A 12,590-nucleotide genomic window follows, 5' to 3' on the forward strand; every position below is an offset into this window, starting at 1 on the left:
AGTCCAGAGTGAGTCCAATGATGGCGGAGTAGAACTGTTTTAACAGCTCCTGTGGCAGGTTGAACTTCCTCAGCTGGCGGAGGAGGTACAACCTCTGCTGGGCCTTTTTAACAATGGAGTCTCACTTCAGGTCCTGAGAAATTGTGGTGCCCAGGAATCTGAATGACTCCACTGCAGTCACAGTGCTGTCTATGTCTATGATGGTGAGTGAGGGAAGTGCTGGGGGGTATCTCCTGAAGTCCACGATCATCATCTCGACTGTTTTGAGCGTGTTGAGCTCCAGGTTGTTAAGACTGCACCAGACAGCCAGCTCCTTAACCTCCTGTCTGTAAGCAGACTCGTCACCGTCCTAAATGAGGCTGATAAGTGTGGTGTTGTCTGCAAACTTCAGGAGCTTGACAGAGGGGTCTTTAGACGTGCAGTCGTTGTGTACAGGGAGAATAGCAGTGGGGAGAGGACACAGCCCTGAGGAGCTCCAGTGCTGATTGTACGGGTGCTGGATGAGAATTTTCCCAGCCTCACTAGCTGCTGCCTGTCTGTCAGGAAGCTGGTGATCCACTGACAGACGGAGGTGGGCACGGAGAGCTGAGTTAGTTTGGGCAGGAGGAGGTTTGTAATGATAGTCTTGAAGCCCGAGCTGAAGTCCACAAACAGGATCCACACATAAGTCCCTGGTTTGTCTAGATGTTGCAGAACATAATGCAGTCCCATGTTGACTGCATCGTCCACAGACCTGTTTGCTCTGTAGGCAAACTGAAGAGGATCCAGTAAGGGTCCAGTAATATCCTTCAGGTGGGCCAGCACCAGTTTTTCAAAAGACTTCATGACCACAGACGTTAGAGGCACAGGCCTGTAGTCATTTAGTCCTGTCATTCTGGATTTCTTTGGGATGGGGAATGGATGATGGTGGAGCGTTTGAATCATGAAGGGACTTTGCATAGCTCCAGTGATCTGTTGAAGATCTGTATGAAGATGGGAGCCAGCTGGTCAGCACAGGATTTCAGACAGACTGGTGTAACACAATATGGATCTGGTGCTTTTTTCCTTTTCTGCTTCCGGAAGATCTGGCACACCTCATCTTCGCTGATCTGAATTGCAGGTGTGGGGGAGAGGGGGGTTGCTGGAGGTGTTAATGGTTGTGTGGAGATGTGTTCATGGCGGGAGTGGGGTGTTTTTTCAAACCTGCAGTAGAACTCTTTCAGACAGTGCTGGGGGATGGTGTCTTGTAGTTGGTGATCTCTTTCAGACCTTTCCACACTGATGCTGAGTCACTGGAAGAGAGCTGAATAGCTGAATCCTTAGTTTTTCTGAATAATTCCTCTTTGGCTCTCTGATCTCCTTTTTCAGTGTGTATTTGGCCTGTTTATACAAGACTTTGACATCAGTTTGAAGTTAAATAGGCTTACCGATTGGCAAACATGTAGCTTTTCACTTCACAAGACATTAACTGATGGACTAGACTTGTGTAGATTACTTGTGGGTTATTGTGATTTTTTTTATCAACTGTTTAAACTCGCATTCTGACGGCACCAATTTTCTGCAGAGGATCCATTGGTGAGCAAGTGATTTAATGCTACATTTCTCTAAATCTGTTCCAATAAAGAAACCCAATTTGGATGGCTTGAAAGTGAGTATATTTTCAGCAAATTTTCAGTTCTGGTAAATTATAAATTTTTAAATATATATTTCTAATTCCAATACGGTAAACTGAGGTAATTTGCAACCTGGGAATTTCTTTTCTTATCAATTCCCACACATTGTCCTGGACCAGTCTATCAGGTTTCAGCAAATGAGCAGATTCTCAGAACACCTTCAGAAGTCTTTCTGATGTTAATTGTTTGTGCATTAGAAAGGCTTGGGAGCTGTCCAAGGAACAGTCTGTTCACAGCAGGGAGTAGTCAGATCTGTAATTTCAATCTTGAACTGCACAGGTGCTAAATGTATATGAGCTTTTACTTCCTTTCTAGGTCTAAAATCAATCATCTGCTTTGTTGTTTATGATTAAAGCACCAGCAATGCATTTCTATGTGGGTGGCAGGTCTCAATGAGGGACACCAAATGTTGTAATTTGTGACTTTAACATTGAAAGTGACGTGACATGTGGCCAAGTATGGTTACCCGTACTCGGTATTTGTGCTCTGCATTTACTGTAACCCATCCAAAGCGCACACACTGAACACACACACCCGGAGCAGTAGGCAGCCATTTATGCTGCGGTGCCCGGGGAGCAGTTGGAGGTTCGGTGCCTTGCTCAAGGGCACCTCAGTCGTGGTATTGAGGGTGGAAGAGAGCTCTGGACATTCACTCCTCCCACCTACAATTCCTGCCGGACCTGAGGCCACGACTTCCCCCAAGATAATATTTTAATAGAGTTTGAATGAAACTCTATTAAAATCCTTTGTTAGTTTGAAATAGTGCTTCGGTGCATGCTTATCCAGCACTGTTTGTGCTATGATATCTCGAATTATGTTTGATGAGGAGCCAAGCTATTACTTTTCTGAGCAATTGTGCTTATAATTGGTCTCAAAATTTAAGGAGGGACCTGAATCACATCTAATAAACAGAATATCAAGGTAAAGCAGGATTTTTTTGACAACCCTGTATAGAATCACCCAGTTATTATTTGTGTCCAACTAGTTGTTTGTTGGCTGTTGATTAGATCCTTCAAATCAGTATTTGCAACAACTACAAAATGCTTTCCTCCATCTTTTCTCATTTCATTTTCGTCTGGTGCAGTATGACTCTGAATTTGTCTTTTGCTGTTTGGCATCATTCATTCACATCTTCCACTCTCTATTATGAAGATATATTACTTCTGTCATTGTTAGACTCGGACAGAAATACACGCATCTTAATTTTCCTCTCCAATACATTTAACTGCTAGAAAGTGTTGTCACTGCCTGAAGTCTGTCTGTCTAAATGTCTGATGCAAATCTCAAATGATGAATCTCCAAGAAGATTGATTTAATGTCTCTGTAGACAAGTACGAGAGGATCAGTATTGATTTTCATTTGAGGTACTTGGCAGGAAATAAAGAGGATGATTTCATGTCTCTTTGTTTCTGACTAAACTAAAAAAACTAAAAAAAGTGGCCTGAAATCTAATTAGACGCCTGTGGTATGAGGTACATGTAAAAATGCAAATGCTTGCAAGGTCTAAATGGACATCAAAGCTTTTAATAATCAAAGTGAAGGCTGATTTTATTCAGGTGACAGTGCTCAGCTTCACATCTGGTCTCTAGCCAGTTTTGTGGATTAGCCAGACATTGATTGACTCAATATTAAGTTTTTGAGGGATTTAAGAAGGAGTGTTGACCACAGCAGAGCCATATTTCATATGCTTCTTCCCAATATTATAGTTTAGATTACCTACCCATATAATTTCTGCTGACCTTTTGGGTTCTCAACCATCATACTAAGGGTATGAAAGTCAGATGAGTCTCTCCGTAAACAAAAGGCCAGAAATAAAACAGAGAAGCAAACTCTGCATTAAAAGTGTGGTGTCAGAACAGCAAAAGTAATGATTTTTAAAATCAATTTTCTAAATTATTTAATAAACATGTATGTATTCATTATTATATTATTTAAAAATAATGCAAGTATGTAATATTAATACTTTCTCATATTTTCAAAATAATTTTGTATTTTTTTGCTAAGTTGCAATACGTAACCAAATTCTCTCTCTCTCTCTGTCTGTGTATATGTATGTATAATACTTATTTATTTAAACCCCACTTCTTTAGAAAGTATTACCTGCAGCTACAGATAGCATTTGCAAAAGGTCAGACTGTTACCTCTTCCTGTGAGTTAGGAAACACATTTATGGATCTTAAACAGATTACAGCTCTTAAAATGGCCAGATGAGATGACTGTCCACCATTACTCTGAGCAAATGCTAGTGGCTGCTTATGCTTCTTCTCTCAACAAATTGAAAAGAATGTTGACCAGGTGAAAATAAGTAGCACAGATGTGTCAAAGAAATGCAATGCTACAGAAACTGTATTACGATTACAAATGCACTCTTATGCCAGACATTTACTTGGAGACATTGAATAAAAAGGATTTTTTGTTAATTTATGGAATGTATTATGTACACTATTAAAATTAAAGGTGCTTCAAAAGGTTCTTCAAGCGATGCCATAGAAGAACCATTTTTGGTTCCACAAAGAACCATTCGGTCAAAGGTTCTTTAAAAGAACCATCTCTTCCTTACCTTTTTAGAATCTGAAGAACCTTCTTTCACCACAAAGAACCTTTTGTGAAGTTCTTCAGATGTTAAAGGTTCTTTATGGAACCATTTAGACAAAAATGTTCTTCTATGGCATAGCATTCTATGGTGAAGCACCTTTATTTTTAAGAGTGTATGTTTTCTGACAAAACCTCAAATCGCATAAATCTGTGTTTGGATTGTCGACATAGCTGTGATTTTGTACCACAAAATGAAGTATATATTAAATCTCTTGAGTTGTATGATTCACCCAAGAGCTGTCTGTAACTATAGTGCGATTCTAATTAGGAAAACATGTTTTCTGTCAGTATACAGAGAAACATTACCATAAAAATCTTGCAGCTCTGATTCAGTGATTGCATTTTGACTCGTACTTTGGGACTTACAAGGAACATTGTGTTTTTTATATATTGTGGGGAGAGAAAAAAAGAGCGACTAAAATTGACTATCCATTATAGGAAAATGGACACTGATTGTCCTGTTCCTAGGAGAATGAGCGTAATTGTGGATGGAAGTACACAGGTGTGAAAGTCTGCACGTGGACACCATCTACTGCTTTTACTACTCACTCGCACATCAACACAGCTCTGGTGCACTAGTTGAACTCTCACACACATCGAACGTTCTCTGCCAAGCTTAATCCAATAAGCACAGTATGTGTTTCAGCTTCAGATCTGTGCATCACACTCAATCAGACACTTCATTTCTCAAAACAACATTTATCATGGGGCTTCCACAAGCTTTTTCAAGTATAAATGTTTCTCTTTCCAGGTAGTTTGCTGGTTTTTGCTGGTTGATTTTACTGTACGTTTATCTAACTGACTGATTTATGATTTGTAGAGCAACAGTTAAAACAACTTAAACCCATCAGGATTATGAAGATGATCTAAAATGTTTTTGGAAAGATCAAATTCTCTTCATTCCTTCTTTCTCTCTGGATATTTATCATCTGCGAAGCTCAGTCAGTTAAACACAAGAGTGTCTGTAAAAGATGTGTACACTTACTACTAAAAAGTTTGGGATTGGTGAGATTTGTATTTTGTTTTTGAAGTTTTTGAAAAGAAGTCTCTTATGCACACAAAGGCTGCATTTGTATGATCAAAAACACTATATATAACTGTATAATATAAAACTCTTTTCTATTTGAATATATTAGCTTCAAAGCTGAAGCTGAATTTTCAGCATCATTACTCCAGTCTTCAGTGTCACATAATCCTTCAGAAATCATTCTAATGTGCTGATTTTGTTCTTAAGAAGCATTTTTTTATTATTAGCAATGTTAAAAACAGTCCTGTTTAATTTTTTTTTGAGGAATGGAGAGCATTTACATTAATAGTAAGTATATTAAAGTATGTTAAAATATGTCTCATTTATATAGTTTATTTATTTTTGTGCAATTTTTTTGAACTTTTACAAATCTCAATATACAGTATATATATATATATATATATATATATATAGGCCTGATATATAAACCAAAATTTTCACCCTAAAATGTATGGGTGCACTTAGTTGTTCTTGTTTTCACATTACTTGATCCAGTAGCTTTGTGACAGTAACGCACATACTGTACAATCTAAAACAGAACACAACATACCTCCTCAAATCCCAAACAGAAATCCACACGCATGCAATGAGGCCCAGATGGATCTGTGCTGTCCGGCTTCAGCAGAGTTTCTCAAATATGATGAATACATGACACTTTTCCCATGACATATTGTGTTGTTTAATCACCCTAGCTTGGTAAAATTTAATTCCTGATGTTTTTTCTTTTAATAATCTTGCAAGCATAGACAAAAACCAGAGCTAAAAGGGACAATGAAGAACAGATTTGGCCCAGCAGGATACAGACCACAGAATCTGATTGCTTTGATTCTGGAAATTCAGTGGGCTTTATTGCTGTCATTAGTGGTGCTTGCTTGAGATATTTCAAAGCCCCTTATTTTAAGTATTAAGCTTTGGTGTATAACTGCTCCCTCACCGATCATGCTGCCTACATGAATGATATTTCAAATCATGCAGCTTATTGAGAAGAGATTCGCTGTTACTTTTTAGAGTTCTCAGATTTTTACAGCACACTCTCATGGCAGTTCGTAACGATTTTACATTTTATCAAATTGGTGCCTAATTTATGCAATTTCATTCATACATTTTTGTATGATCTGAGTTCATCCCACTGATGGTTAGGATTAGGAGTGGACAATCATGCTTTTCTCTTATCAGGTTGAATTTTTAACCTGCTGGACAATAAAACAGGAAAAAATATCCTATGGATCCCAGAGAAGGACACAAACTATATCTAGAGACCAGAAAATCATAAATACTTGTGGATGGGCTGTTTTTGATGTTTTCTAGTATCAAAAGCTCTAGCAAAAACATAGCAATAACAACCAACAACCAGAACACCTTAGAAATTGCATATTGACGCCCTACATTAGTCAGGATTCTTCAGAAAATGTAAAAATCTGATTTAATCAGGAATATGTTCTTTTCACAGAGTGTTCAGCACCAGGTTAGATGTTTTCTTTTTAAGTTAATGTGATTTAAAAGCTTTTATGGCCAGTGATTTTAGGCCTCCTGGAAAACGACAGTTTATTGCACCCAAAATTTCTGCCAATGTGGTCAGAGTGCAATATAAAGCTTATTGGCCATTTTGAAAATATAATAATTTTTCTTTATGAGCAGCTTCTTTTGTCTAGATGACAAACAATGTAGGATTCACACTACAGTACATACAATAGCATATGTTCAATATTCAGCATTATTACTATATTAAATATAGCACAATATTATACATATAGTATGGTACAAAACAAGAGTTGAAATAAATATATTTAATATTATTATGTCATTTAATTAAAAACAGGTAGCATCTGCCAAAAAGAAAAAAAAAACGATGCTACAGCTTTTTTCTTTGTGATTTTTGCAGTGTGGGCATGTACTTTGACAACTCCTAAAAAAGTTTGACAGCAAGAAAGAAACATATTTAGTTTTATATTATAGTTGTAGTAGTTTTAAACAGTGCTAATGCAACCATTTTCTTTTTTCCTTGATTTTATTTATAGGGATAGTTCACCCAAAAATGAAAATTAGCCCATGATTTACTCACCCTCAAGGCATCCTAGGTGTATATGACTTTATTCTTTCAGACGTTTCCAATCGGAGTTATATTAAAAATTGTCCTGCCTCTTCCAAGCTTTATAATGGCAGTGGCCGGGTGTTTCTGTTCAACAGTCCAAAAGAAGTGCAATAAAGCGCATCCATCCATAATAAAACATGCCTCACACAGCTCTATAGCGAATCGATGCGTTTTTGTAAGAAAAATATCCATATTTAAAACGTTATAACCACTCTTCTCTCACTTCCGCTGACTGTCATACGTGCAAGCCGTTCTGGGCGGATGACGTAGGATGTATGCGTATACGTTTGAAAAAAAAAAAATCATATACACCAAGGATGCCTTGAGAGTGAGTAAATCATGGGATAATTTAAAATTTTGGGTGAACTAATCCTTTAAGGATAATTCATATTTTAATGTGTCCAGGTACTCTTTGGTTTTCAATGTACATGTCAGCATTGTCACATATGTAGGCATATAGCCAATGTCTGAATGAATATGAATGATCCTGTATGCAGGTGCTGAATATACAAAGGATTTCTAATGATCAAAGTGCTGCTGTTTTTATGCAGGTATAGTTCAGGTGATGAGGGCTCCTTCCTGCAGGAAAACTGTTTGTCTCCTGTGGTGCAGTGGCTTTGAATTAGATCTTGGAATATATAGTGACTGAAAGACGTGTTGCCTACAATGCGATTCGTCACTGATGTTCTTGCCATCCTGTAAAAGTCCTTAACTGAGGGCAGATTGCAACCAATGTTTTGAAGTCAGTCTCATTCACATGTGAGATACAAGCTGTACCAAACCATTCTGGATCAGATGATGACAGAATCACTGATAGAAATGTACTGAACTGAATCATCAAGGCTTGCAGCAGTTTGATCTTTGAAAATCACTGCCATTGTGTCTTTCATCTCTTGTATGTGTTCGCTACTTAAGGTCCTAGGAAATTACGGTTATCAGGAACCTAAAGGACTCAGTAGATTATAGCCACACAGGTGTAATTATCTTGTCCTGTCTATTTTCTTTTCGTTGGTGCAGTGGATTGAGCGCAGCATGTGTACCCAGCATTACATTGATTAGTATTCACTCTCTACAGCAACAAACAATTCTGAAACAGGAATATACACAAGTTTTTTAGTTCTCTGCATTTGGGTTTGCGTTTGCATCCATTTACAAAGATGAAGCATTTAAAAGCCATATTGCTCCATTTGACAAATACGGTATTCAATTTTTATTAAAACTGGTTTTGACATGTGAAGCTGTGGGGATAAGAAAGGGACAAACGTGCAGAATGGTTCACACAACTGCTGCACTATTGCAGACTCAACCTCTTTATCTACAGGAAAAATCTTTTTCCTCTGAGACGTGTGGTTTTCCCAAACTGCTGTCGCCTAGGGCAAATCCTGATTGCAGTACATGCACTGCAGGAAGATTTAGACTAACAGTCCCTATAAATCTTGGTGTTAACCTATGTAAACAAAACGATTTTTCTCATCAGTCTGATGAGAAAATCCTATAAAATTTTGTCTGCTAATTTTCTAAGCATTAAAAGCCTTAGCCAAAATGATTTAACACATCATGTCATGTTTTGAGTGTCAAGGTAGAAGTGGTTTGTTTTGTATTTTACTTTAAGTAGTTCCGTTCTTTTCAAGCATCAATTTATTTTCAAATAGAGGTGAAAGGATTCAAGTAGGGTGTCAAGGATTTGGTAGCACGATTCACTGAGATAGATTTTAATTGTAGCAAAAAATCAGGGGTCATTTGTCTAAATTCATCAGCAAAATACACTACTGTTCAAGGCAGTGTTGATAAGATTTTCCAAAAATATATATTTTCAAAAGAAATCTCTTGCATTTATTGGATCAAAAATACATTAAAATAGTAATATTATGAAATATTATTAGAATTTGTAATGATAGTTATTAATATATTTTAAAATGTATAATTATTCCTTTGAAATGTTCACACAAAAGAACATTTCAAATCACAACCTAGTAAGCAATGCATGTGATTTTATGGATTTCTGGCAGGCTGGTTGATTCACAATTAAATATAATGATTGTAATATGAAAACATAAATATAATTTAGTCTTGTAAATCACATTAAGTGGATTGCTCAAACAAAAAGAAAAATTTTCTAATTATTTAATCACCATCAAGTTGTTCCAAACCTGTGAGTTTCTTTCTTCTGTTGAACAGAAAAATATATTTTGAAGAATGTTGGTAACCAAACAGTTGACGGTAGCCATTGACTTCCATAGTATGGGAGAAAGAAAAAAATATGGAAGTCAATGGCTACCTACAACTGCACAACAATAAAAGAAGAAATATTCTTCATATCTTCTTTTGTGTTCAGCAGAATTTTTATTTTTCAGTGAAAGATCCCTTTAAATTCAGTTTTTTCAGTAGATGGTATGCAGGAAACATGCCTATTTACATCACAGCATGTCCTTATATTCTGTCGGTATTTCTTTATATTTATGCACTTGTTTCCTAGCCTCTATGTAGCTTGTGCGTTTATTTTGATGCTGCTGCCGCTGCCCTCTCAGACTGCCTGCTTTCAGTGCCACATTAGAGCTTCTGCAGTTCTCTTGTCATTTTGACATCAGTGGAATGCAGTTATCCAGAAATAGTGTGCTCGAATATAATGTTTAAACGGTGTTAAAGCTCTCTCCCGACCAAAACAGAGTTGTTTTGTGTCAGCTAGCTGCCTTTAACTGTACATTGAAGATACCCTGTTGAAAACACATAGCTGGTGGCCAGCATGTGTTGAGTTTTAAATGTTGCGGTTTCCATGCACCAGCCTTTTTAATCAGTTTACTTCCTTGTAAAACATTATCATCATGTTGTAAATTCATGCTGATCTAACCTGATCTTTTCAGCAGGGTACTCAGGATGATTGTGCAATCATAGGTAGTGCTAATCAGTAGTTTTTAATTATATGTGTTCTCCTTGTCAAGGCTCATAGCAAGAGTGACATCATAATTACTATTCTCAGTGTAACTCATAATTAATTGAAATTGCTCGAATTGGTTATGTATAATTGTATTTGTAATTTCCATAACTTACATGGAAAAATAAAGAAAGTTTATTTTGTGGATTCCTGTGGATTCCAGACAAAAGCATACTGAGTTACATCCTCCATTTGTCAGGAAAGAAACTGTTTGGGTGTGAATTTGTTTTCTCAGTGCAAAAACAATGTTGTGCTTCTGAGACTATGGTAAATAATTGTATAAGGTAGTTACATTGTTAAATAAACGTTTATTTTTCGCTCCAGTAACTCAACCAGATGTTTTTCAGGCCATTTTTTGTCCCTGTTTTTAAATTCAGATGATCATCTTTGCAGTAGAGACCAAATCAGCAATTACTCTGAGATGTCAATAAAAAACAGCTTGACTGTCCATCTTGGTTTGGGTTTGTCCAGAAGAAATATTTTAATCAATATGTATGAATGGTTAGAAATTTTAATCAGTGGCCAAACTGGCTGTGGCAAAGTAAACAGTGGAAAGTGCAACACTTCTCTCAGTCCATGCAATCTAAAACAGATTTATTTTCAGCTGGCTGACTCCACCTGACAGGGCACAAAGTGTATGTGCCCCTAAAAGAAGCCAGCCATGAGGAACATGTCAGTGTTGATCAGAAACAGTGGATACCTGTATTTAGTGTAATGGAAAATGCAAGGACAGAGTTATACATGAAAAAGAACGATAAGCAATTATAAGGATTCTTTAAATTATTTGGATTCCATTCATTTACTAACCCTTAGGCCATCCAAGCTGTACACTGTAAAACATTTCAAGCAGTTTCAACTAATTATTATTTAGTACATTTTACGTTCAGTCAATTTCTGACTTCAAAGTGTTATCTGAATTGTTATTTTTTAGTTGGCTCAACCTTTAGTGAACTAGTTTTATAGTCCATTCAACTAAAATGTTTTAATTGGTCAAACATTTAGAAGACTACAGCAAGTTATGTCAATTAAAATTTAACCATTTACTCCATGTGTTTTATATGTTACCTCAGCTAAGATTTATTATTTGGGCATCATAAGAAATTGCTGGGGAACTACATAAACATATTTTTATAGTTTAAAAAAAGTATTAAACATTATTAACTGGTGTTTATCAGTTGCTAAAAACACACACTTTACAATACATAATAGCCTTTTTTTTAAAATAACAATCTCCATCCATTTATAACATTTTTCATACAAACTAAACATACAGTAATGAAGAAAAAAGTCACCTACATCTTGGATGGCCTAAGGGTCAGTAAATTAACAACACATTTTCATTTGAGGGTGAACTATCCCTTTAAAGCTCCAGTTGACAAACATTACATTGGTAATACAACTGCAAAATTCAGTTTAAACTTTGTTTAATGAACTAAGAAAAAACTAAACAAGCTAAACAAAATGTTAGCAAACAGACATTTACAAATATTATTACTGTTCACAATTACATCTTTAAAATGAGGTAGAAGTAAAAAAAAAAACAATAATAATAATAAAAAATTTTTTTTTTAAATGAACCAGGTGTTACAGTATATAAAATCAAATCAAGTCACCTTTATTTACATAGTACTTTATACAATACTGATTATGTCAAAGCAGCTTTACAGAGTCAAACAGGAAAATAGTTTGTCAATAATGCAAGAGGACATTAACAAGTAATTTTTCCAGTTAAAGTCAGTTCAATGGTGATTGAGTGTTGACACCATCCAGTTCAGCTCTGGATCAAATTTGTGATGAAACAGAAGTTGCAACTTCTTTTTTTTTTTTAAATTTTGTTTTATTGCACAACAGGGAACATGCTGACTGGATTTGTAATAGAACACGTACATTTCATATTAGGGCTAAGTTACCTCAAATAGCATAAAAATAATATCAAAATATAACTGCCCTGCCTGTTGTTGATAAATACCAGTGGTGACGTTTTACAAATTGATTGAGATCTGTTGTGTTTACTGAGCCACGGTCTTTCCTTGTGCACGATCTAGTGATTCACTACCTAGGGAACTGACTGAGACACCTTGAACGCCTGACAGCAAGCAGTGTCGGCCCAGATCCGGCCCACCTCTGGCCCACCTCTGGCCCGCATGGATTTCACACGGGCCAGATGTGGGCTGGATCTGGGCCAAAACTATGTTGCTGTGTATGGGATGAAACGATTCAGTTGTTCATTATAGTTCGGAACGGCGAACTCCTCTTCCAAAGCGTGTTCACGAGACCAGAAGCGCCGTGTCC

The sequence above is a fragment of the Onychostoma macrolepis genome, chromosome 06, assembly GCF_012432095.1.
Source record: "Onychostoma macrolepis isolate SWU-2019 chromosome 06, ASM1243209v1, whole genome shotgun sequence".
NCBI classification, from domain to species: Eukaryota; Metazoa; Chordata; class Actinopteri; order Cypriniformes; family Cyprinidae; genus Onychostoma; species Onychostoma macrolepis.